The sequence below is a fragment of the Rhinoderma darwinii genome, unplaced genomic scaffold (genome assembly GCF_050947455.1).
Source record: "Rhinoderma darwinii isolate aRhiDar2 unplaced genomic scaffold, aRhiDar2.hap1 Scaffold_533, whole genome shotgun sequence".
Taxonomy (NCBI): Eukaryota; Metazoa; Chordata; class Amphibia; order Anura; family Rhinodermatidae; genus Rhinoderma; species Rhinoderma darwinii.
Genome location: NW_027464082.1, coordinates 293,335 through 318,487, shown reverse-complemented (window position 1 = coordinate 318,487; position 25,153 = coordinate 293,335). Strand labels below are relative to the sequence as shown.

The 25,153-nt window shown below is 47.8% G+C and overlaps 17 non-coding genes across 17 annotated transcripts; all 17 read left to right on the top strand.

Annotated features, from left to right (window-relative positions):
- The first annotated feature begins 1,107 nt into the window (after nucleotides 1-1,107).
- Nucleotides 1,108-1,298, top strand: LOC142722309 (U2 spliceosomal RNA). Its single transcript, XR_012874624.1, has one exon. It is a non-coding gene; the product is annotated as a U2 spliceosomal RNA (small nuclear RNA).
- Nucleotides 1,299-2,594: 1,296 nt separating this feature from the next.
- Nucleotides 2,595-2,785, top strand: LOC142722308 (U2 spliceosomal RNA). The gene has a single exon (XR_012874623.1). It is a non-coding gene; the product is annotated as a U2 spliceosomal RNA (small nuclear RNA).
- A 1,276-nt stretch (nucleotides 2,786-4,061) lies between these two features.
- Nucleotides 4,062-4,252, top strand: LOC142722307 (U2 spliceosomal RNA). The gene has a single exon (XR_012874622.1). It is a non-coding gene; the product is annotated as a U2 spliceosomal RNA (small nuclear RNA).
- A 1,280-nt stretch (nucleotides 4,253-5,532) lies between these two features.
- On the top strand, nucleotides 5,533-5,723 carry LOC142722306 (U2 spliceosomal RNA). Its single transcript, XR_012874621.1, has one exon. It is a non-coding gene; the product is annotated as a U2 spliceosomal RNA (small nuclear RNA).
- A 1,304-nt stretch (nucleotides 5,724-7,027) lies between these two features.
- LOC142722305 (U2 spliceosomal RNA) lies at nucleotides 7,028-7,218 on the top strand. The gene has a single exon (XR_012874620.1). It is a non-coding gene; the product is annotated as a U2 spliceosomal RNA (small nuclear RNA).
- A 1,280-nt stretch (nucleotides 7,219-8,498) lies between these two features.
- LOC142722304 (U2 spliceosomal RNA) lies at nucleotides 8,499-8,689 on the top strand. Its single transcript, XR_012874618.1, has one exon. It is a non-coding gene; the product is annotated as a U2 spliceosomal RNA (small nuclear RNA).
- Nucleotides 8,690-9,981: 1,292 nt separating this feature from the next.
- Nucleotides 9,982-10,172, top strand: LOC142722303 (U2 spliceosomal RNA). The gene has a single exon (XR_012874617.1). It is a non-coding gene; the product is annotated as a U2 spliceosomal RNA (small nuclear RNA).
- Nucleotides 10,173-11,464: 1,292 nt separating this feature from the next.
- LOC142722301 (U2 spliceosomal RNA) lies at nucleotides 11,465-11,655 on the top strand. Its single transcript, XR_012874615.1, has one exon. It is a non-coding gene; the product is annotated as a U2 spliceosomal RNA (small nuclear RNA).
- A 1,288-nt stretch (nucleotides 11,656-12,943) lies between these two features.
- On the top strand, nucleotides 12,944-13,134 carry LOC142722299 (U2 spliceosomal RNA). Its single transcript, XR_012874614.1, has one exon. It is a non-coding gene; the product is annotated as a U2 spliceosomal RNA (small nuclear RNA).
- A 1,284-nt stretch (nucleotides 13,135-14,418) lies between these two features.
- On the top strand, nucleotides 14,419-14,609 carry LOC142722298 (U2 spliceosomal RNA). Its single transcript, XR_012874613.1, has one exon. It is a non-coding gene; the product is annotated as a U2 spliceosomal RNA (small nuclear RNA).
- A 1,280-nt stretch (nucleotides 14,610-15,889) lies between these two features.
- LOC142722297 (U2 spliceosomal RNA) lies at nucleotides 15,890-16,080 on the top strand. The gene has a single exon (XR_012874612.1). It is a non-coding gene; the product is annotated as a U2 spliceosomal RNA (small nuclear RNA).
- Nucleotides 16,081-17,360: 1,280 nt separating this feature from the next.
- Nucleotides 17,361-17,551, top strand: LOC142722296 (U2 spliceosomal RNA). Its single transcript, XR_012874611.1, has one exon. It is a non-coding gene; the product is annotated as a U2 spliceosomal RNA (small nuclear RNA).
- Nucleotides 17,552-18,843: 1,292 nt separating this feature from the next.
- LOC142722295 (U2 spliceosomal RNA) lies at nucleotides 18,844-19,034 on the top strand. The gene has a single exon (XR_012874610.1). It is a non-coding gene; the product is annotated as a U2 spliceosomal RNA (small nuclear RNA).
- A 1,272-nt stretch (nucleotides 19,035-20,306) lies between these two features.
- LOC142722310 (U2 spliceosomal RNA) lies at nucleotides 20,307-20,497 on the top strand. Its single transcript, XR_012874625.1, has one exon. It is a non-coding gene; the product is annotated as a U2 spliceosomal RNA (small nuclear RNA).
- A 1,292-nt stretch (nucleotides 20,498-21,789) lies between these two features.
- Nucleotides 21,790-21,980, top strand: LOC142722294 (U2 spliceosomal RNA). The gene has a single exon (XR_012874609.1). It is a non-coding gene; the product is annotated as a U2 spliceosomal RNA (small nuclear RNA).
- Nucleotides 21,981-23,256: 1,276 nt separating this feature from the next.
- On the top strand, nucleotides 23,257-23,447 carry LOC142722161 (U2 spliceosomal RNA). Its single transcript, XR_012874477.1, has one exon. It is a non-coding gene; the product is annotated as a U2 spliceosomal RNA (small nuclear RNA).
- Nucleotides 23,448-24,747: 1,300 nt separating this feature from the next.
- Nucleotides 24,748-24,938, top strand: LOC142722293 (U2 spliceosomal RNA). The gene has a single exon (XR_012874608.1). It is a non-coding gene; the product is annotated as a U2 spliceosomal RNA (small nuclear RNA).
- Nucleotides 24,939-25,153: the final 215 nt, after the last annotated feature.

Sequence of the window (25,153 nt, the reverse complement as noted above, 5' to 3'; positions counted from 1 at the left end):
TGTCGTCTGTGTTTCTGTGTTTCCGGCATTTCACATTGGAACACCTCATTCACCTTCCTTGTCTTCTCTCCGCCCTCCCTTTTAGGTAAGTTAAAGAGCTGCACCTGAGCCAGCCACTGATTGATTGATTGATTGATTGATTGATTGATTGATTGATTGATTGATTGATGCAGCACAACAGTCAAATAGTGGAGTGGAGTAGGGGAACAGCAAACAGCCAATAAAGCAGCCCGCCCGCTCGCCTGCCCGCCACAATGGACCTACCTGTGTACACTAGATGGATGTGATGGAATGTACTGTCGTCCCTACATTTCAAGAAGAAGTAAGAATTGCAGTTGCAACAAAGCCTTGCTTGCCTACAAAGAGAGCAGCAATTTGGATTTGTTACTATGTTACCTAGAAGAATAACAAACTGTGCAAGGATGGAGGTTGTAGGAGCAAGGAGAAGTTGTCTGTAAAGTTGGTGGATGCCTATTTTCCATTTTGCAGTCCCTTGTCTCCCTCTTGTGGCCTCCTGGAGGCAACTAGCTGTGCAAAAAAAAGACAGCCTGGCGGCCGGCTGTTGCAGTGTTGCCCTCTCAGGCAACACTGAGTGACTGACTGAGCCTCACCGTCTTATATAAAGTTCAGACGGAACTTTGCACGTGTCATAGTGGAGCCCTCAGGATTCCAGAGCCAGCTTTCTGACATCATAATGGGGCCTCAGAGATAAAAGCCTGGGCCCAGGCAGTGTTGGTCAGTGCTGCTCAGCAGGCAGCACTGGACTGGACTGGATTACAGCTGATACAAGGTGTGAAGGAACAAGGGGTGGCTGTGGGCATGCACTTGCTGCCGCTGCCAGTGTTTATCTGCATGGCAGCAGGGCATTTGGGCGTTGCCAGGAAGGCGTTTTTATGTAGATTCCTCCTCTTTCAGCACTGCATTGTGGTGCAAGCAAAAGAAGCAAATCCTGTCTGGCTTCCTCTCCGGCCTTTATTCACCTCCCGTGTAGCTGTGAGTGTGTGAGCCTGCAGGGCCCCATGGAATTGCCTAGAAGTAGGCTGAATCGCTGCAAGGGCTGAACAGCAGTATCGGGCAGGCTCGGGCAACGCGCGGCCCGTTCGGGTTATCGCTTCTCGGCCTTTTGGCTAAGATCAAGTGTAGTATCTGTTCTTATCAGTTTAATATCTGATACGTCCCCTATCTGGGGACCATATATTAAATGGATTTTTAGAACAGGGAGATGGAAATAGAGCTTGCTCTGTCCACTCCACGCATTGACCTGGTATTGCAGTATTTCCAGGACCGGTGCACCCTTTCCTTATGTGTTGACTAAAAGCAGATTCCAAAAGTGTTTTTTGTCTTTGCTATTGTTTCTGTCTTTCTGAAGGGATCTCCCCTTTTAATCCCATTATTTCAACACCTGTTGGACAATGCATGAGTGATAATGAGCTCATTGATTAAATGCAATTAATGAATAGATTGCCACCTCTTGTTGTGTGTCGTCTGTGTTTCTGTGTTTCCGGCATTTCACATTGGAACACCTCATTCACCTTCCTTGTCTTCTCTCCGCCCTCCCTTTTAGGTAAGTTAAAGAGCTGCACCTGAGCCAGCCACTGATTGATTGATTGATTGATTGATTGATTGATTGATTGATTGATTGATTGATTGATTGATGCAGCACAACAGTCAAATAGTGGAGTGGAGTAGGGGAACAGCAAACAGCCAATAAAGCAGCCCGCCCGCTCGCCTGCCCGCCACAATGGACCTACCTGTGTACACTAGATGGATGTGATGGAATGTACTGTCGTCCCTACATTTCAAGAAGAAGTAAGAATTGCAGTTGCAACAAAGCCTTGCTTGCCTACAAAGAGAGCAGCAATTTGGATTTGTTACTATGTTACCTAGAAGAATAACAAACTGTGCAAGGATGGAGGTTGTAGGAGCAAGGAGAAGTTGTCTGTAAAGTTGGTGGATGCCTATTTTCCATTTTGCAGTCCCTTGTCTCCCTCTTGTGGCCTCCTGGAGGCAACTAGCTGTGCAAAAAAAAGACAGCCTGGCGGCCGGCTGTTGCAGTGTTGCCCTCTCAGGCAACACTGAGTGACTGACTGAGCCTCACCGTCTTATATAAAGTTCAGACGGAACTTTGCACGTGTCATAGTGGAGCCCTCAGGATTCCAGAGCCAGCTTTCTGACATCATAATGGGGCCTCAGAGATAAAAGCCTGGGCCCAGGCAGTGTTGGTCAGTGCTGCTCAGCAGGCAGCACTGGACTGGACTGGATTACAGCTGATACAAGGTGTGAAGGAACAAGGGGTGGCTGTGGGCATGCACTTGCTGCCGCTGCCAGTGTTTATCTGCATGGCAGCAGGGCATTTGGGCGTTGCCAGGAAGGCGTTTTTATGTAGATTCCTCCTCTTTCAGCACTGCATTGTGGTGCAAGCAAAAGAAGCAAATCCTGTCTGGCTTCCTCTCCGGCCTTTATTCACCTCCCGTGTAGCTGTGAGTGTGTGAGCCTGCAGGGCCCCATGGAATTGCCTAGAAGTAGGCTGAATCGCTGCAAGGGCTGAACAGCAGTATCGGGCAGGCTCGGGCAACGCGCGGCCCGTTCGGGTTATCGCTTCTCGGCCTTTTGGCTAAGATCAAGTGTAGTATCTGTTCTTATCAGTTTAATATCTGATACGTCCCCTATCTGGGGACCATATATTAAATGGATTTTTAGAACAGGGAGATGGAAATAGAGCTTGCTCTGTCCACTCCACGCATTGACCTGGTATTGCAGTATTTCCAGGACCGGTGCACCCTTTCCTTATGTGTTGACTAAAAGCAGATTCCAAAAGTGTTTTTTGTCTTTGCTATTGTTTCTGTCTTTCTGAAGGGATCTCCCCTTTTAATCCCATTATTTCAACACCTGTTGGACAATGCATGAGTGATAATGAGCTCATTGATTAAATGCAATTAATGAATAGATTGCCACCTCTTGTTGTGTGTCGTCTGTGTTTCTGTGTTTCCGGCATTTCACATTGGAACACCTCATTCACCTTCCTTGTCTTCTCTCCGCCCTCCCTTTTAGGTAAGTTAAAGAGCTGCACCTGAGCCAGCCACTGATTGATTGATTGATTGATTGATTGATTGATTGATTGATGCAGCACAACAGTCAAATAGTGGAGTGGAGTAGGGGAACAGCAAACAGCCAATAAAGCAGCCCGCCCGCTCGCCTGCCCGCCACAATGGACCTACCTGTGTACACTAGATGGATGTGATGGAATGTACTGTCGTCCCTACATTTCAAGAAGAAGTAAGAATTGCAGTTGCAACAAAGCCTTGCTTGCCTACAAAGAGAGCAGCAATTTGGATTTGTTACTATGTTACCTAGAAGAATAACAAACTGTGCAAGGATGGAGGTTGTAGGAGCAAGGAGAAGTTGTCTGTAAAGTTGGTGGATGCCTATTTTCCATTTTGCAGTCCCTTGTCTCCCTCTTGTGGCCTCCTGGAGGCAACTAGCTGTGCAAAAAAAAGACAGCCTGGCGGCCGGCTGTTGCAGTGTTGCCCTCTCAGGCAACACTGAGTGACTGACTGAGCCTCACCGTCTTATATAAAGTTCAGACGGAACTTTGCACGTGTCATAGTGGAGCCCTCAGGATTCCAGAGCCAGCTTTCTGACATCATAATGGGGCCTCAGAGATAAAAGCCTGGGCCCAGGCAGTGTTGGTCAGTGCTGCTCAGCAGGCAGCACTGGACTGGACTGGATTACAGCTGATACAAGGTGTGAAGGAACAAGGGGTGGCTGTGGGCATGCACTTGCTGCCGCTGCCAGTGTTTATCTGCATGGCAGCAGGGCATTTGGGCGTTGCCAGGAAGGCGTTTTTATGTAGATTCCTCCTCTTTCAGCACTGCATTGTGGTGCAAGCAAAAGAAGCAAATCCTGTCTGGCTTCCTCTCCGGCCTTTATTCACCTCCCGTGTAGCTGTGAGTGTGTGAGCCTGCAGGGCCCCATGGAATTGCCTAGAAGTAGGCTGAATCGCTGCAAGGGCTGAACAGCAGTATCGGGCAGGCTCGGGCAACGCGCGGCCCGTTCGGGTTATCGCTTCTCGGCCTTTTGGCTAAGATCAAGTGTAGTATCTGTTCTTATCAGTTTAATATCTGATACGTCCCCTATCTGGGGACCATATATTAAATGGATTTTTAGAACAGGGAGATGGAAATAGAGCTTGCTCTGTCCACTCCACGCATTGACCTGGTATTGCAGTATTTCCAGGACCGGTGCACCCTTTCCTTATGTGTTGACTAAAAGCAGATTCCAAAAGTGTTTTTTGTCTTTGCTATTGTTTCTGTCTTTCTGAAGGGATCTCCCCTTTTAATCCCATTATTTCAACACCTGTTGGACAATGCATGAGTGATAATGAGCTCATTGATTAAATGCAATTAATGAATAGATTGCCACCTCTTGTTGTGTGTCGTCTGTGTTTCTGTGTTTCCGGCATTTCACATTGGAACACCTCATTCACCTTCCTTGTCTTCTCTCCGCCCTCCCTTTTAGGTAAGTTAAAGAGCTGCACCTGAGCCAGCCACTGATTGATTGATTGATTGATTGATTGATTGATTGATTGATTGATGCAGCACAACAGTCAAATAGTGGAGTGGAGTAGGGGAACAGCAAACAGCCAATAAAGCAGCCCGCCCGCTCGCCTGCCCGCCACAATGGACCTACCTGTGTACACTAGATGGATGTGATGGAATGTACTGTCGTCCCTACATTTCAAGAAGAAGTAAGAATTGCAGTTGCAACAAAGCCTTGCTTGCCTACAAAGAGAGCAGCAATTTGGATTTGTTACTATGTTACCTAGAAGAATAACAAACTGTGCAAGGATGGAGGTTGTAGGAGCAAGGAGAAGTTGTCTGTAAAGTTGGTGGATGCCTATTTTCCATTTTGCAGTCCCTTGTCTCCCTCTTGTGGCCTCCTGGAGGCAACTAGCTGTGCAAAAAAAAGACAGCCTGGCGGCCGGCTGTTGCAGTGTTGCCCTCTCAGGCAACACTGAGTGACTGACTGAGCCTCACCGTCTTATATAAAGTTCAGACGGAACTTTGCACGTGTCATAGTGGAGCCCTCAGGATTCCAGAGCCAGCTTTCTGACATCATAATGGGGCCTCAGAGATAAAAGCCTGGGCCCAGGCAGTGTTGGTCAGTGCTGCTCAGCAGGCAGCACTGGACTGGACTGGATTACAGCTGATACAAGGTGTGAAGGAACAAGGGGTGGCTGTGGGCATGCACTTGCTGCCGCTGCCAGTGTTTATCTGCATGGCAGCAGGGCATTTGGGCGTTGCCAGGAAGGCGTTTTTATGTAGATTCCTCCTCTTTCAGCACTGCATTGTGGTGCAAGCAAAAGAAGCAAATCCTGTCTGGCTTCCTCTCCGGCCTTTATTCACCTCCCGTGTAGCTGTGAGTGTGTGAGCCTGCAGGGCCCCATGGAATTGCCTAGAAGTAGGCTGAATCGCTGCAAGGGCTGAACAGCAGTATCGGGCAGGCTCGGGCAACGCGCGGCCCGTTCGGGTTATCGCTTCTCGGCCTTTTGGCTAAGATCAAGTGTAGTATCTGTTCTTATCAGTTTAATATCTGATACGTCCCCTATCTGGGGACCATATATTAAATGGATTTTTAGAACAGGGAGATGGAAATAGAGCTTGCTCTGTCCACTCCACGCATTGACCTGGTATTGCAGTATTTCCAGGACCGGTGCACCCTTTCCTTATGTGTTGACTAAAAGCAGATTCCAAAAGTGTTTTTTGTCTTTGCTATTGTTTCTGTCTTTCTGAAGGGATCTCCCCTTTTAATCCCATTATTTCAACACCTGTTGGACAATGCATGAGTGATAATGAGCTCATTGATTAAATGCAATTAATGAATAGATTGCCACCTCTTGTTGTGTGTCGTCTGTGTTTCTGTGTTTCCGGCATTTCACATTGGAACACCTCATTCACCTTCCTTGTCTTCTCTCCGCCCTCCCTTTTAGGTAAGTTAAAGAGCTGCACCTGAGCCAGCCACTGATTGATTGATTGATTGATTGATTGATTGATTGATTGATTGATTGATTGATTGATTGATTGATTGATGCAGCACAACAGTCAAATAGTGGAGTGGAGTAGGGGAACAGCAAACAGCCAATAAAGCAGCCCGCCCGCTCGCCTGCCCGCCACAATGGACCTACCTGTGTACACTAGATGGATGTGATGAAATGTAATGTCGTCCCTACATTTCAAGAAGAAGTAAGAATTGCAGTTGCAACAAAGCCTTGCTTGCCTACAAAGAGAGCAGCAATTTGGATTTGTTACTATGTTACCTAGAAGAATAACAAACTGTGCAAGGATGGAGGTTGTAGGAGCAAGGAGAAGTTGTCTGTAAAGTTGGTGGATGCCTATTTTCCATTTTGCAGTCCCTTGTCTCCCTCTTGTGGCCTCCTGGAGGCAACTAGCTGTGCAAAAAAAAGACAGCCTGGCGGCCGGCTGTTGCAGTGTTGCCCTCTCAGGCAACACTGAGTGACTGACTGAGCCTCACCGTCTTATATAAAGTTCAGACGGAACTTTGCACGTGTCATAGTGGAGCCCTCAGGATTCCAGAGCCAGCTTTCTGACATCATAATGGGGCCTCAGAGATAAAAGCCTGGGCCCAGGCAGTGTTGGTCAGTGCTGCTCAGCAGGCAGCACTGGACTGGACTGGATTACAGCTGATACAAGGTGTGAAGGAACAAGGGGTGGCTGTGGGCATGCACTTGCTGCCGCTGCCAGTGTTTATCTGCATGGCAGCAGGGCATTTGGGCGTTGCCAGGAAGGCGTTTTTATGTAGATTCCTCCTCTTTCAGCACTGCATTGTGGTGCAAGCAAAAGAAGCAAATCCTGTCTGGCTTCCTCTCCGGCCTTTATTCACCTCCCGTGTAGCTGTGAGTGTGTGAGCCTGCAGGGCCCCATGGAATTGCCTAGAAGTAGGCTGAATCGCTGCAAGGGCTGAACAGCAGTATCGGGCAGGCTCGGGCAACGCGCGGCCCGTTCGGGTTATCGCTTCTCGGCCTTTTGGCTAAGATCAAGTGTAGTATCTGTTCTTATCAGTTTAATATCTGATACGTCCCCTATCTGGGGACCATATATTAAATGGATTTTTAGAACAGGGAGATGGAAATAGAGCTTGCTCTGTCCACTCCACGCATTGACCTGGTATTGCAGTATTTCCAGGACCGGTGCACCCTTTCCTTATGTGTTGACTAAAAGCAGATTCCAAAAGTGTTTTTTGTCTTTGCTATTGTTTCTGTCTTTCTGAAGGGATCTCCCCTTTTAATCCCATTATTTCAACACCTGTTGGACAATGCATGAGTGATAATGAGCTCATTGATTAAATGCAATTAATGAATAGATTGCCACCTCTTGTTGTGTGTCGTCTGTGTTTCTGTGTTTCCGGCATTTCACATTGGAACACCTCATTCACCTTCCTTGTCTTCTCTCCGCCCTCCCTTTTAGGTAAGTTAAAGAGCTGCACCTGAGCCAGCCACTGATTGATTGATTGATTGATTGATTGATTGATTGATTGATTGATGCAGCACAACAGTCAAATAGTGGAGTGGAGTAGGGGAACAGCAAACAGCCAATAAAGCAGCCCGCCCGCTCGCCTGCCCGCCACAATGGACCTACCTGTGTACACTAGATGGATGTGATGGAATGTACTGTCGTCCCTACATTTCAAGAAGAAGTAAGAATTGCAGTTGCAACAAAGCCTTGCTTGCCTACAAAGAGAGCAGCAATTTGGATTTGTTACTATGTTACCTAGAAGAATAACAAACTGTGCAAGGATGGAGGTTGTAGGAGCAAGGAGAAGTTGTCTGTAAAGTTGGTGGATGCCTATTTTCCATTTTGCAGTCCCTTGTCTCCCTCTTGTGGCCTCCTGGAGGCAACTAGCTGTGCAAAAAAAAGACAGCCTGGCGGCCGGCTGTTGCAGTGTTGCCCTCTCAGGCAACACTGAGTGACTGACTGAGCCTCACCGTCTTATATAACGTTCAGACGGAACTTTGCACGTGTCATAGTGGAGCCCTCAGGATTCCAGAGCCAGCTTTCTGACATCATAATGGGGCCTCAGAGATAAAAGCCTGGGCCCAGGCAGTGTTGGTCAGTGCTGCTCAGCAGGCAGCACTGGACTGGACTGGATTACAGCTGATACAAGGTGTGAAGGAACAAGGGGTGGCTGTGGGCATGCACTTGCTGCCGCTGCCAGTGTTTATCTGCATGGCAGCAGGGCATTTGGGCGTTGCCAGGAAGGCGTTTTTATGTAGATTCCTCCTCTTTCAGCACTGCATTGTGGTGCAAGCAAAAGAAGCAAATCCTGTCTGGCTTCCTCTCCGGCCTTTATTCACCTCCCGTGTAGCTGTGAGTGTGTGAGCCTGCAGGGCCCCATGGAATTGCCTAGAAGTAGGCTGAATCGCTGCAAGGGCTGAACAGCAGTATCGGGCAGGCTCGGGCAACGCGCGGCCCGTTCGGGTTATCGCTTCTCGGCCTTTTGGCTAAGATCAAGTGTAGTATCTGTTCTTATCAGTTTAATATCTGATACGTCCCCTATCTGGGGACCATATATTAAATGGATTTTTAGAACAGGGAGATGGAAATAGAGCTTGCTCTGTCCACTCCACGCATTGACCTGGTATTGCAGTATTTCCAGGACCGGTGCACCCTTTCCTTATGTGTTGACTAAAAGCAGATTCCAAAAGTGTTTTTTGTCTTTGCTATTGTTTCTGTCTTTCTGAAGGGATCTCCCCTTTTAATCCCATTATTTCAACACCTGTTGGACAATGCATGAGTGATAATGAGCTCATTGATTAAATGCAATTAATGAATAGATTGCCACCTCTTGTTGTGTGTCGTCTGTGTTTCTGTGTTTCCGGCATTTCACATTGGAACACCTCATTCACCTTCCTTGTCTTCTCTCCGCCCTCCCTTTTAGGTAAGTTAAAGAGCTGCACCTGAGCCAGCCACTGATTGATTGATTGATTGATTGATTGATTGATTGATTGATTGATTGATTGATTGATGCAGCACAACAGTCAAATAGTGGAGTGGAGTAGGGGAACAGCAAACAGCCAATAAAGCAGCCCGCCCGCTCGCCTGCCCGCCACAATGGACCTACCTGTGTACACTAGATGGATGTGATGGAATGTACTGTCGTCCCTACATTTCAAGAAGAAGTAAGAATTGCAGTTGCAACAAAGCCTTGCTTGCCTACAAAGAGAGCAGCAATTTGGATTTGTTACTATGTTACCTAGAAGAATAACAAACTGTGCAAGGATGGAGGTTGTAGGAGCAAGGAGAAGTTGTCTGTAAAGTTGGTGGATGCCTATTTTCCATTTTGCAGTCCCTTGTCTCCCTCTTGTGGCCTCCTGGAGGCAACTAGCTGTGCAAAAAAAAGACAGCCTGGCGGCCGGCTGTTGCAGTGTTGCCCTCTCAGGCAACACTGAGTGACTGACTGAGCCTCACCGTCTTATATAAAGTTCAGACGGAACTTTGCACGTGTCATAGTGGAGCCCTCAGGATTCCAGAGCCAGCTTTCTGACATCATAATGGGGCCTCAGAGATAAAAGCCTGGGCCCAGGCAGTGTTGGTCAGTGCTGCTCAGCAGGCAGCACTGGACTGGACTGGATTACAGCTGATACAAGGTGTGAAGGAACAAGGGGTGGCTGTGGGCATGCACTTGCTGCCGCTGCCAGTGTTTATCTGCATGGCAGCAGGGCATTTGGGCGTTGCCAGGAAGGCGTTTTTATGTAGATTCCTCCTCTTTCAGCACTGCATTGTGGTGCAAGCAAAAGAAGCAAATCCTGTCTGGCTTCCTCTCCGGCCTTTATTCACCTCCCGTGTAGCTGTGAGTGTGTGAGCCTGCAGGGCCCCATGGAATTGCCTAGAAGTAGGCTGAATCGCTGAAAGGGCTGAACAGCAGTATCGGGCAGGCTCAGGCAACGCGCGGCCCGTTCGGGTTATCGCTTCTCGGCCTTTTGGCTAAGATCAAGTGTAGTATCTGTTCTTATCAGTTTAATATCTGATACGTCCCCTATCTGGGGACCATATATTAAATGGATTTTTAGAACAGGGAGATGGAAATAGAGCTTGCTCTGTCCACTCCACGCATTGACCTGGTATTGCAGTATTTCCAGGACCGGTGCACCCTTTCCTTATGTGTTGACTAAAAGCAGATTCCAAAAGTGTTTTTTGTCTTTGCTATTGTTTCTGTCTTTCTGAAGGGATCTCCCCTTTTAATCCCATTATTTCAACACCTGTTGGACAATGCATGAGTGATAATGAGCTCATTGATTAAATGCAATTAATGAATAGATTGCCACCTCTTGTTGTGTGTCGTCTGTGTTTCTGTGTTTCCGGCATTTCACATTGGAACACCTCATTCACCTTCCTTGTCTTCTCTCCGCCCTCCCTTTTAGGTAAGTTAAAGAGTTGCACCTGAGCCAGCCACTGATTGATTGATTGATTGATTGATTGATTGATTGATTGATTGATTGATTGATTGATGCAGCACAACAGTCAAATAGTGGAGTGGAGTAGGGGAACAGCAAACAGCCAATAAAGCAGCCCGCCCGCTCGCCTGCCCGCCACAATGGACCTACCTGTGTACACTAGATGGATGTGATGGAATGTACTGTCGTCCCTACATTTCAAGAAGAAGTAAGAATTGCAGTTGCAACAAAGCCTTGCTTGCCTACAAAGAGAGCAGCAATTTGGATTTGTTACTATGTTACCTAGAAGAATAACAAACTGTGCAAGGATGGAGGTTGTAGGAGCAAGGAGAAGTTGTCTGTAAAGTTGGTGGATGCCTATTTTCCATTTTGCAGTCCCTTGTCTCCCTCTTGTGGCCTCCTGGAGGCAACTAGCTGTGCAAAAAAAAGACAGCCTGGCGGCCGGCTGTTGCAGTGTTGCCCTCTCAGGCAACACTGAGTGACTGACTGAGCCTCACCGTCTTATATAAAGTTCAGACGGAACTTTGCACGTGTCATAGTGGAGCCCTCAGGATTCCAGAGCCAGCTTTCTGACATCATAATGGGGCCTCAGAGATAAAAGCCTGGGCCCAGGCAGTGTTGGTCAGTGCTGCTCAGCAGGCAGCACTGGACTGGACTGGATTACAGCTGATACAAGGTGTGAAGGAACAAGGGGTGGCTGTGGGCATGCACTTGCTGCCGCTGCCAGTGTTTATCTGCATGGCAGCAGGGCATTTGGGCGTTGCCAGGAAGGCGTTTTTATGTAGATTCCTCCTCTTTCAGCACTGCATTGTGGTGCAAGCAAAAGAAGCAAATCCTGTCTGGCTTCCTCTCCGGCCTTTATTCACCTCCCGTGTAGCTGTGAGTGTGTGAGCCTGCAGGGCCCCATGGAATTGCCTAGAAGTAGGCTGAATCGCTGCAAGGGCTGAACAGCAGTATCGGGCAGGCTCGGGCAACGCGCGGCCCGTTCGGGTTATCGCTTCTCGGCCTTTTGGCTAAGATCAAGTGTAGTATCTGTTCTTATCAGTTTAATATCTGATACGTCCCCTATCTGGGGACCATATATTAAATGGATTTTTAGAACAGGGAGATGGAAATAGAGCTTGCTCTGTCCACTCCACGCATTGACCTGGTATTGCAGTATTTCCAGGACCGGTGCACCCTTTCCTTATGTGTTGACTAAAAGCAGATTCCAAAAGTGTTTTTTGTCTTTGCTATTGTTTCTGTCTTTCTGAAGGGATCTCCCCTTTTAATCCCATTATTTCAACACCTGTTGGACAATGCATGAGTGATAATGAGCTCATTGATTAAATGCAATTAATGAATAGATTGCCACCTCTTGTTGTGTGTCGTCTGTGTTTCTGTGTTTCCGGCATTTCACATTGGAACACCTCATTCACCTTCCTTGTCTTCTCTCCGCCCTCCCTTTTAGGTAAGTTAAAGAGCTGCACCTGAGCCAGCCACTGATTGATTGATTGATTGATTGATTGATTGATTGATTGATTGATTGATTGATGCAGCACAACAGTCAAATAGTGGAGTGGAGTAGGGGAACAGCAAACAGCCAATAAAGCAGCCCGCCCGCTCGCCTGCCCGCCACAATGGACCTACCTGTGTACACTAGATGGATGTGATGGAATGTACTGTCGTCCCTACATTTCAAGAAGAAGTAAGAATTGCAGTTGCAACAAAGCCTTGCTTGCCTACAAAGAGAGCAGCAATTTGGATTTGTTACTATGTTACCTAGAAGAATAACAAACTGTGCAAGGATGGAGGTTGTAGGAGCAAGGAGAAGTTGTCTGTAAAGTTGGTGGATGCCTATTTTCCATTTTGCAGTCCCTTGTCTCCCTCTTGTGGCCTCCTGGAGGCAACTAGCTGTGCAAAAAAAAGACAGCCTGGCGGCCGGCTGTTGCAGTGTTGCCCTCTCAGGCAACACTGAGTGACTGACTGAGCCTCACCGTCTTATATAAAGTTCAGACGGAACTTTGCACGTGTCATAGTGGAGCCCTCAGGATTCCAGAGCCAGCTTTCTGACATCATAATGGGGCCTCAGAGATAAAAGCCTGGGCCCAGGCAGTGTTGGTCAGTGCTGCTCAGCAGGCAGCACTGGACTGGACTGGATTACAGCTGATACAAGGTGTGAAGGAACAAGGGGTGGCTGTGGGCATGCACTTGCTGCCGCTGCCAGTGTTTATCTGCATGGCAGCAGGGCATTTGGGCGTTGCCAGGAAGGCGTTTTTATGTAGATTCCTCCTCTTTCAGCACTGCATTGTGGTGCAAGCAAAAGAAGCAAATCCTGTCTGGCTTCCTCTCCGGCCTTTATTCACCTCCCGTGTAGCTGTGAGTGTGTGAGCCTGCAGGGCCCCATGGAATTGCCTAGAAGTAGGCTGAATCGCTGCAAGGGCTGAACAGCAGTATCGGGCAGGCTCGGGCAACGCGCGGCCCGTTCGGGTTATCGCTTCTCGGCCTTTTGGCTAAGATCAAGTGTAGTATCTGTTCTTATCAGTTTAATATCTGATACGTCCCCTATCTGGGGACCATATATTAAATGGATTTTTAGAACAGGGAGATGGAAATAGAGCTTGCTCTGTCCACTCCACGCATTGACCTGGTATTGCAGTATTTCCAGGACCGGTGCACCCTTTCATAATGTGTTGACTAAAAGCAGATTCCAAAAGTGTTTTTTGTCTTTGCTATTGTTTCTGTCTTTCTGAAGGGATCTCCCCTTTTAATCCCATTATTTCAACACCTGTTGGACAATGCATGAGTGATAATGAGCTCATTGATTAAATGCAATTAATGAATAGATTGCCACCTCTTGTTGTGTGTCGTCTGTGTTTCTGTGTTTCCGGCATTTCACATTGGAACACCTCATTCACCTTCCTTGTCTTCTCTCCGCCCTCCCTTTTAGGTAAGTTAAAGAGCTGCACCTGAGCCAGCCACTGATTGATTGATTGATTGATTGATTGATTGATTGATTGATTGATTGATGCAGCACAACAGTCAAATAGTGGAGTGGAGTAGGGGAACAGCAAACAGCCAATAAAGCAGCCCGCCCGCTCGCCTGCCCGCCACAATGGACCTACCTGTGTACACTAGATGGATGTGATGGAATGTACTGTCGTCCCTACATTTCAAGAAGAAGTAAGAATTGCAGTTGCAACAAAGCCTTGCTTGCCTACAAAGAGAGCAGCAATTTGGATTTGTTACTATGTTACCTAGAAGAATAACAAACTGTGCAAGGATGGAGGTTGTAGGAGCAAGGAGAAGTTGTCTGTAAAGTTGGTGGATGCCTATTTTCCATTTTGCAGTCCCTTGTCTCCCTCTTGTGGCCTCCTGGAGGCAACTAGCTGTGCAAAAAAAAGACAGCCTGGCGGCCGGCTGTTGCAGTGTTGCCCTCTCAGGCAACACTGAGTGACTGACTGAGCCTCACCGTCTTATATAAAGTTCAGACGGAACTTTGCACGTGTCATAGTGGAGCCCTCAGGATTCCAGAGCCAGCTTTCTGACATCATAATGGGGCCTCAGAGATAAAAGCCTGGGCCCAGGCAGTGTTGGTCAGTGCTGCTCAGCAGGCAGCACTGGACTGGACTGTATTACAGCTGATACAAGGTGTGAAGGAACAAGGGGTGGCTGTGGGCATGCACTTGCTGCCGCTGCCAGTGTTTATCTGCATGGCAGCAGGGCATTTGGGCGTTGCCAGGAAGGCGTTTTTATGTAGATTCCTCCTCTTTCAGCACTGCATTGTGGTGCAAGCAAAAGAAGCAAATCCTGTCTGGCTTCCTCTCCGGCCTTTATTCACCTCCCGTGTAGCTGTGAGTGTGTGAGCCTGCAGGGCCCCATGGAATTGCCTAGAAGTAGGCTGAATCGCTGCAAGGGCTGAACAGCAGTATCGGGCAGGCTCGGGCAACGCGCGGCCCGTTCGGGTTATCGCTTCTCGGCCTTTTGGCTAAGATCAAGTGTAGTATCTGTTCTTATCAGTTTAATATCTGATACGTCCCCTATCTGGGGACCATATATTAAATGGATTTTTAGAACAGGGAGATGGAAATAGAGCTTGCTCTGTCCACTCCACGCATTGACCTGGTATTGCAGTATTTCCAGGACCGGTGCACCCTTTCCTTATGTGTTGACTAAAAGCAGATTCCAAAAGTGTTTTTTGTCTTTGCTATTGTTTCTGTCTTTCTGAAGGGATCTCCCCTTTTAATCCCATTATTTCAACACCTGTTGGACAATGCATGAGTGATAATGAGCTCATTGATTAAATGCAATTAATGAATAGATTGCCACCTCTTGTTGTGTGTCGTCTGTGTTTCTGTGTTTCCGGCATTTCACATTGGAACACCTCATTCACCTTCCTTGTCTTCTCTCCGCCCTCCCTTTTAGGTAAGTTAAAGAGCTGCACCTGAGCCAGCCACTGATTGATTGATTGATTGATTGATTGATTGATTGATTGATTGATGCAGCACAACAGTCAAATAGTGGAGTGGAGTAGGGGAACAGCAAACAGCCAATAAAGCAGCCCGCCCGCTCGCCTGCCCGCCACAATGGACCTACCTGTGTACACTAGATGGATGTGATGGAATGTACTGTCGTCCCTACATTTCAAGAAGAAGTAAGAATTGCAGTTGCAACAAAGCCTTGCTTGCCTACAAAGAGAGCAGCAATTTGGATTTGTTACTATGTTACCTAGAAGAATAACAAACTGTGCAAGGATGGAGGTTGTAGGAGCAAGGAGAAGTTGTCTGTAAAGTTGGTGGATGCCTATTTTCCATTTTGCAGTCCCTTGTCTCCCTCTTGTGGCCTCCTGGAGGCAACTAGCTGTGCAAAAAAAAGACAGCCTGGCGGCCGGCTGTTGCAGTGTTGCCCTCTCAGGCAACACTGAGTGACTGACTGAGCCTCACCGTCTTATATAAAGTTCAGACGGAACTTTGCACGTGTCATAGTGGAGCCCTCAGGATTCCAGAGCCAGCTTTCTGACATCATAATGGGGCCTCAGAGATAAAAGCCTGGGCCCAGGCAGTGTTGGTCAGTGCTGCTCAGCAGGCAGCACTGGACTGGACTGGATTACAGCTGATACAAGGTGTGAAGGAACAAGGGGTGGCTGTGGGCATGCACTTGCTGCCGCTGCCAGTGTTTATCTGCATGGCAGCAGGGCATTTGGGCGTTGCCAGGAAGGCGTTTTTATGTAGATTCCTCCTCTTTCAGCACTGCATTGTGGTGCAAGCAAAAGAAGCAAATCCTGTCTGGCTTCCTCTCCGGCCTTTATTCACCTCCCGTGTAGCTGTGAGTGTGTGAGCCTGCAGGGCCCCATGGAATTGCCTAGAAGTAGGCTGAATCGCTGCAAGGGCTGAACAGCAGTATCGGGCAGGCTCGGGCAACGCGCGGCCCGTTCGGGTTATCGCTTCTCGGCCTTTTGGCTAAGATCAAGTGTAGTATCTGTTCTTATCAGTTTAATATCTGATACGTCCCCTATCTGGGGACCATATATTAAATGGATTTTTAGAACAGGGAGATGGAAATAGAGCTTGCTCTGTCCACTCCACGCATTGACCTGGTATTGCAGTATTTCCAGGACCGGTGCACCCTTTCCTTATGTGTTGACTAAAAGCAGATTCCAAAAGTGTTTTTTGTCTTTGCTATTGTTTCTGTCTTTCTGAAGGGATCTCCCCTTTTAATCCCATTATTTCAACACCTGTTGGACAATGCATGAGTGATAATGAGCTCATTGATTAAATGCAATTAATGAATAGATTGCCACCTCTTGTTGTGTGTCGTCTGTGTTTCTGTGTTTCCGGCATTTCACATTGGAACACCTCATTCACCTTCCTTGTCTTCTCTCCGCCCTCCCTTTTAGGTAAGTTAAAGAGCTGCACCTGAGCCAGCCACTGATTGATTGATTGATTGATTGATTGATTGATTGATTGATTGATGCAGCACAACAGTCAAATAGTGGAGTGGAGTAGGGGAACAGCAAACAGCCAATAAAGCAGCCCGCCCGCTCGCCTGCCCGCCACAATGGACCTACCTGTGTACACTAGATGGATGTGATGGAATGTACTGTCGTCCCTACATTTCAAGAAGAAGTAAGAATTGCAGTTGCAACAAAGCCTTGCTTGCCTACAAAGAGAGCAGCAATTTGGATTTGTTACTATGTTACCTAGAAGAATAACAAACTGTGCAAGGATGGAGGTTGTAGGAGCAAGGAGAAGTTGTCTGTAAAGTTGGTGGATGCCTATTTTCCATTTTGCAGTCCCTTGTCTCCCTCTTGTGGCCTCCTGGAGGCAACTAGCTGTGCAAAAAAAAGACAGCCTGGCGGCCGGCTGTTGCAGTGTTGCCCTCTCAGGCAACACTGAGTGACTGACTGAGCCTCACCGTCTTATATAAAGTTCAGACGGAACTTTGCACGTGTCATAGTGGAGCCCTCAGGATTCCAGAGCCAGCTTTCTGACATCATAATGGGGCCTCAGAGATAAAAGCCTGGGCCCAGGCAGTGTTGGTCAGTGCTGCTCAGCAGGCAGCACTGGACTGGACTGGATTACAGCTGATACAAGGTGTGAAGGAACAAGGGGTGGCTGTGGGCATGCACTTGCTGCCGCTGCCAGTGTTTATCTGCATGGCAGCAGGGCATTTGGGCGTTGCCAGGAAGGCGTTTTTATGTAGATTCCTCCTCTTTCAGCACTGCATTGTGGTGCAAGCAAAAGAAGCAAATCCTGTCTGGCTTCCTCTCCGGCCTTTATTCACCTCCCGTGTAGCTGTGAGTGTGTGAGCCTGCAGGGCCCCATGGAATTGCCTAGAAGTAGGCTGAATCGCTGCAAGGGCTGAACAGCAGTATCGGGCAGGCTCGGGCAACGCGCGGCCCGTTCGGGTTATCGCTTCTCGGCCTTTTGGCTAAGATCAAGTGTAGTATCTGTTCTTATCAGTTTAATATCTGATACGTCCCCTATCTGGGGACCATATATTAAATGGATTTTTAGAACAGGGAGATGGAAATAGAGCTTGCTCTGTCCACTCCACGCATTGACCTGGTATTGCAGTATTTCCAGGACCGGTGCACCCTTTCCTTATGTGTTGACTAAAAGCAGATTCCAAAAGTGTTTTTTGTCTTTGCTATTGTTTCTGTCTTTCTGAAGGGATCTCCCCTTTTAATCCCATTATTTCAACACCTGTTGGACAATGCATGAGTGATAATGAGCTCATTGATTAAATGCAATTAATGAATAGATTGCCACCTCTTGTTGTGTGTCGTCTGTGTTTCTGTGTTTCCGGCATTTCACATTGGAACACCTCATTCACCTTCCTTGTCTTCTCTCCGCCCTCCCTTTTAGGTAAGTTAAAGAGCTGCACCTGAGCCAGCCACTGATTGATTGATTGATTGATTGATTGATTGATTGATTGATTGATTGATTGATTGATGCAGCACAACAGTCAAATAGTGGAGTGGAGTAGGGGAACAGCAAACAGCCAATAAAGCAGCCCGCCCGCTCGCCTGCCCGCCACAATGGACCTACCTGTGTACACTAGATGGATGTGATGGAATGTACTGTCGTCCCTACATTTCAAGAAGAAGTAAGAATTGCAGTTGCAACAAAGCCTTGCTTGCCTACAAAGAGAGCAGCAATTTGGATTTGTTACTATGTTACCTAGAAGAATAACAAACTGTGCAAGGATGGAGGTTGTAGGAGCAAGGAGAAGTTGTCTGTAAAGTTGGTGGATGCCTATTTTCCATTTTGCAGTCCCTTGTCTCCCTCTTGTGGCCTCCTGGAGGCAACTAGCTGTGCAAAAAAAAGACAGCCTGGCGGCCGGCTGTTGCAGTGTTGCCCTCTCAGGCAACACTGAGTGACTGACTGAGCCTCACCGTCTTATATAAAGTTCAGACGGAACTTTGCACGTGTCATAGTGGAGCCCTCAGGATTCCAGAGCCAGCTTTCTGACATCATAATGGGGCCTCAGAGATAAAAGCCTGGGCCCAGGCAGTGTTGGTCAGTGCTGCTCAGCAGGCAGCACTGGACTGGACTGGATTACAGCTGATACAAGGTGTGAAGGAACAAGGGGTGGCTGTGGGCATGCACTTGCTGCCGCTGCCAGTGTTTATCTGCATGGCAGCAGGGCATTTGGGCGTTGCCAGGAAGGCGTTTTTATGTAGATTCCTCCTCTTTCAGCACTGCATTGTGGTGCAAGCAAAAGAAGCAAATCCTGTCTGGCTTCCTCTCCGGCCTTTATTCACCTCCCGTGTAGCTGTGAGTGTGTGAGCCTGCAGGGCCCCATGGAATTGCCTAGAAGTAGGCTGAATCGCTGCAAGGGCTGAACAGCAGTATCGGGCAGGCTCGGGCAACGCGCGGCCCGTTCGGGTTATCGCTTCTCGGCCTTTTGGCTAAGATCAAGTGTAGTATCTGTTCTTATCAGTTTAATATCTGATACGTCCCCTATCTGGGGACCATATATTAAATGGATTTTTAGAACAGGGAGATGGAAATAGAGCTTGCTCTGTCCACTCCACGCATTGACCTGGTATTGCAGTATTTCCAGGACCGGTGCACCCTTTCCTTATGTGTTGACTAAAAGCAGATTCCAAAAGTGTTTTTTGTCTTTGCTATTGTTTCTGTCTTTCTGAAGGGATCTCCCCTTTTAATCCCATTATTTCAACACCTGTTGGACAATGCATGAGTGATAATGAGCTCATTGATTAAATGCAATTAATGAATAGATTGCCACCTCTTGTTGTGTGTCGTCTGTGTTTCTGTGTTTCCGGCATTTCACATTGGAACACCTCATTCACCTTCCTTGTCTTCTCTCCGCCCTCCCTTTTAGGTAAGTTAAAGAGCTGCACCTGAGCCAGCCACTGATTGATTGATTGATTGATTGATTGATTGATTGATGCAGCACAACAGTCAAATAGTGGAGTGGAGTAGGGGAACAGCAAACAGCCAATAAAGCAGCCCGCCCGCTCGCCTGCCCGCCACAATGGACCTACCTGTGTACACTAGATGGATGTGATGGAATGTACTGTCGTCCCTACATTTCAAGAAGAAGTAAGAATTGCAGTTGCAACAAAGCCTTGCTTGCCTACAAAGAGAGCAGCAATTTGGATTTGTTACTATGTTACCTAGAAGAATAACAAACTGTGCAAGGATGGAGGTTGTAGGAGCAAGGAGAAGTTGTCTGTAAAGTTGGTGGATGCCTATTTTCCATTTTGCAGTCCCTTGTCTCCCTCTTGTGGCCTCCTGGAGGCAACTAGCTGTGCAAAAAAAAGATAGCCTGGCGGCCGGCTGTTGCAGTGTTGCCCTCTCAGGCAACACTGAGTGACTGACTGAGCCTCACCGTCTTATATAAAGTTCAGACGGAACTTTGCACGTGTCATAGTGGAGCCCTCAGGATTCCAGAGCCAGCTTTCTGACATCATAATGGGGCCTCAGAGATAAAAGCCTGGGCCCAGGCAGTGTTGGTCAGTGCTGCTCAGCAGGCAGCACTGGACTGGACTGGATTACAGCTGATACAAGGTGTGAAGGAACAAGGGGTGGCTGTGGGCATGCACTTGCTGCCGCTGCCAGTGTTTATCTGCATGGCAGCAGGGCATTTGGGCGTTGCCAGGAAGGCGTTTTTATGTAGATTCCTCCTCTTTCAGCACTGCATTGTGGTGCAAGCAAAAGAAGCAAATCCTGTCTGGCTTCCTCTCCGGCCTTTATTCACCTCCCGTGTAGCTGTGAGTGTGTGAGCCTGCAGGGCCCCATGGAATTGCCTAGAAGTAGGCTGAATCGCTGCAAGGGCTGAACAGCAGTATCGGGCAGGCTCGGGCAACGCGCGGCCCGTTCGGGTTATCGCTTCTCGGCCTTTTGGCTAAGATCAAGTGTAGTATCTGTTCTTATCAGTTTAATATCTGATACGTCCCCTATCTGGGGACCATATATTAAATGGATTTTTAGAACAGGGAGATGGAAACAGAGCTTGCTCTGTCCACTCCACGCATTGACCTGGTATTGCAGTATTTCCAGGACCGGTGCACCCTTTCCTTATGTGTTGACTAAAAGCAGATTCCAAAAGTGTTTTTTGTCTTTGCTATTGTTTCTGTCTTTCTGAAGGGATCTCCCCTTTTAATCCCATTATTTCAACACCTGTTGGACAATGCATGAGTGATAATGAGCTCATTGATTAAATGCAATTAATGAATAGATTGCCACCTCTTGTTGTGTGTCGTCTGTGTTTCTGTGTTTCCGGCATTTCACATTGGAACACCTCATTCACCTTCCTTGTCTTCTCTCCGCCCTCCCTTTTAGGTAAGTTAAAGAGCTGCACCTGAGCCAGCCACTGATTGATTGATTGATTGATTGATTGATTGATTGATTGATTGATTGATTGATTGATGCAGCACAACAGTCAAATAGTGGAGTGGAGTAGGGGAACAGCAAACAGCCAATAAAGCAGCCCGCCCGCTCGCCTGCCCGCCACAATGGACCTACCTGTGTACACTAGATGGATGTGATGGAATGTACTGTCGTCCCTACATTTCAAGAAGAAGTAAGAATTGCAGTTGCAACAAAGCCTTGCTTGCCTACAAAGAGAGCAGCAATTTGGATTTGTTACTATGTTACCTAGAAGAATAACAAACTGTGCAAGGATGGAGGTTGTAGGAGCAAGGAGAAGTTGTCTGTAAAGTTGGTGGATGCCTATTTTCCATTTTGCAGTCCCTTGTCTCCCTCTTGTGGCCTCCTGGAGGCAACTAGCTGTGCAAAAAAAAGACAGCCTGGCGGCCGGCTGTTGCAGTGTTGCCCTCTCAGGCAACACTGAGTGACTGACTGAGCCTCACCGTCTTATATAAAGTTCAGACGGAACTTTGCACGTGTCATAGTGGAGCCCTCAGGATTCCAGAGCCAGCTTTCTGACATCATAATGGGGCCTCAGAGATAAAAGCCTGGGCCCAGGCAGTGTTGGTCAGTGCTGCTCAGCAGGCAGCACTGGACTGGACTGGATTACAGCTGATACAAGGTGTGAAGGAACAAGGGGTGGCTGTGGGCATGCACTTGCTGCCGCTGCCAGTGTTTATCTGCATGGCAGCAGGGCATTTGGGCGTTGCCAGGAAGGCGTTTTTATGTAGATTCCTCCTCTTTCAGCACTGCATTGTGGTGCAAGCAAAAGAAGCAAATCCTGTCTGGCTTCCTCTCCGGCCTTTATTCACCTCCCGTGTAGCTGTGAGTGTGTGAGCCTGCAGGGCCCCATGGAATTGCCTAGAAGTAGGCTGAATCGCTGCAAGGGCTGAACAGCAGTATCGGGCAGGCTCGGGCAACGCGCGGCCCGTTCGGGTTATCGCTTCTCGGCCTTTTGGCTAAGATCAAGTGTAGTATCTGTTCTTATCAGTTTAATATCTGATACGTCCCCTATCTGGGGACCATATATTAAATGGATTTTTAGAACAGGGAGATGGAAATAGAGCTTGCTCTGTCCACTCCACGCATTGACCTGGTATTGCAGTATTTCCAGGACCGGTGCACCCTTTCCTTATGTGTTGACTAAAAGCAGATTCCAAAAGTGTTTTTTGTCTTTGCTATTGTTTCTGTCTTTCTGAAGGGATCTCCCCTTTTAATCCCATTATTTCAACACCTGTTGGACAATGCATGAGTGATAATGAGCTCATTGATTAAATGCAATTAATGAATAGATTGCCACCTCTTGTTGTGTGTCGTCTGTGTTTCTGTGTTTCCGGCATTTCACATTGGAACACCTCATTCACCTTCCTTGTCTTCTCTCCGCCCTCCCTTTTAGGTAAGTTAAAGAGCTGCACCTGAGCCAGCCACTGATTGATTGATTGATTGATTGATTGATTGATTGATTGATGCAGCACAACAGTCAAATAGTGGAGTGGAGTAGGGGAACAGCAAACAGCCAATAAAGCAGCCCGCCCGCTCGCCTGCCCGCCACAATGGACCTACCTGTGTACACTAGATGGATGTGATGGAATGTACTGTCGTCCCTACATTTCAAGAAGAAGTAAGAATTGCAGTTGCAACAAAGCCTTGCTTGCCTACAAAGAGAGCAGCAATTTGGATTTGTTACTATGTTACCTAGAAGAATAACAAACTGTGCAAGGATGGAGGTTGTAGGAGCAAGGAGAAGTTGTCTGTAAAGTTGGTGGATGCCTATTTTCCATTTTGCAGTCCCTTGTCTCCCTCTTGTGGCCTCCTGGAGGCAACTAGCTGTGCAAAAAAAAGACAGCCTGGCGGCCGGCTGTTGCAGTGTTGCCCTCTCAGGCAACACTGAGTGACTGACTGAGCCTCACCGTCTTATATAAAGTTCAGACGGAACTTTGCACGTGTCATAGTGGAGCCCTCAGGATTCCAGAGCCAGCTTTCTGACATCATAATGGGGCCTCAGAGATAAAAGCCTGGGCCCAGGCAGTGTTGGTCAGTGCTGCTCAGCAGGCAGCACTGGACTGGACTGTATTACAGCTGATACAAGGTGTGAAGGAACAAGGGGTGGCTGTGGGCATGCACTTGCTGCCGCTGCCAGTGTTTATCTGCATGGCAGCAGGGCATTTGGGCGTTGCCAGGAAGGCGTTTTTATGTAGATTCCTCCTCTTTCAGCACTGCATTGTGGTGCAAGCAAAAGAAGCAAATCCTGTCTGGCTTCCTCTCCGGCCTTTATTCACCTCCCGTGTAGCTGTGAGTGTGTGAGCCTGCAGGGCCCCATGGAATTGCCTAGAAGTAGGCTGAATCGCTGCAAGGGCTGAACAGCAGTATCGGGCAGGCTCGGGCAACGCGCGGCCCGTTCGGGTTATCGCTTCTCGGCCTTTTGGCTAAGATCAAGTGTAGTATCTGTTCTTATCAGTTTAATATCTGATATGTCCCCTATCTGGGGACCATATATTAAATGGATTTTTAGAACAGGGAGATGGAAATAGAGCTTGCTCTGTCCACTCCACGCATTGACCTGGTATTGCAGTATTTCCAGGACCGGTGCACCCTTTCCTTATGTGTTGACTAAAAGCAGATTCCAAAAGTGTTTTTTGTCTTTGCTATTGTTTCTGTCTTTCTGAAGGGATCTCCCCTTTTAATCCCATTATTTCAACACCTGTTGGACAATGCATGAGTGATAATGAGCTCATTGATTAAATGCAATTAATGAATAGATTGCCACCTCTTGTTGTGTGTCGTCTGTGTTTCTGTGTTTCCGGCATTTCACATTGGAACACCTCATTCACCTTCCTTGTCTTCTCTCCGCCCTCCCTTTTAGGTAAGTTAAAGAGCTGCACCTGAGCCAGCCACTGATTGATTGATTGATTGATTGATTGATTGATTGATTGATTGATTGATTGATTGATTGATTGATGCAGCACAACAGTCAAATAGTGGAGTGGAGTAGGGGAACAGCAAACAGCCAATAAAGCAGCCCGCCCGCTCGCCTGCCCGCCACAATGGACCTACCTGTGTACACTAGATGGATGTGATGGAATGTACTGTCGTCCCTACATTTCAAGAAGAAGTAAGAATTGCAGTTGCAACAAAGCCTTGCTTGCCTACAAAGAGAGCAGCAATTTGGATTTGTTACTATGTTACCTAGAAGAATAACAAACTGTGCAAGGATGGAGGTTGTAGGAGCAAGGAGAAGTTGTCTGTAAAGTTGGTGGATGCCTATTTTCCATTTTGCAGTCCCTTGTCTCCCTCTTGTGGCCTCCTGGAGGCAACTAGCTGTGCAAAAAAAAGACAGCCTGGCGGCCGGCTGTTGCAGTGTTGCCCTCTCAGGCAACACTGAGTGACTGACTGAGCCTCACCGTCTTATATAAAGTTCAGACGGAACTTTGCACGTGTCATAGTGGAGCCCTCAGGATTCCAGAGCCAGCTTTCTGACATCATAATGGGGCCTCAGAGATAAAAGCCTGGGCCCAGGCAGTGTTGGTCAGTGCTGCTCAGCAGGCAGCACTGGACTGGACTGTATTACAGCTGATACAAGGTGTGAAGGAACAAGGGGTGGCTGTGGGCATGCACTTGCTGCCGCTGCCAGTGTTTATCTGCATGGCAGCAGGGCATTTGGGCGTTGCCAGGAAGGCGTTTTTATGTAGATTCCTCCTCTTTCAGCACTGCATTGTGGTGCAAGCAAAAGAAGCAAATCCTGTCTGGCTTCCTCTCCGGCCTTTATTCACCTCCCGTGTAGCTGTGAGTGTGTGAGCCTGCAGGGCCCCATGGAATTGCCTAGAAGTAGGCTGAATCGCTGCAAGGGCTGAACAGCAGTATCGGGCAGGCTCGGGCAACGCGCGGCCCGTTCGGGTTATCGCTTCTCGGCCTTTTGGCTAAGATCAAGTGTAGTATCTGTTCTTATCAGTTTAATATCTGATACGTCCCCTATCTGGGGACCATATATTAAATGGATTTTTAGAACAGGGAGATGGAAATAGAGCTTGCTCTGTCCACTCCACGCATTGACCTGGTATTGCAGTATTTCCAGGACCGGTGCACCCTTTCCTTATGTGTTGACTAAAAGCAGATTCCAAAAGTGTTTTTTGTCTTTGCTATTGTTTCTGTCTTTCTGAAGGGATCTCCCCTTTTAATCCCATTATTTCAACACCTGTTGGACAATGCATGAGTGATAATGAGCTCATTGATTAAATGCAATTAATGAATAGATTGCCACCTCTTGTTGTGTGTCGTCTGTGTTTCTGTGTTTCCGGCATTTCAC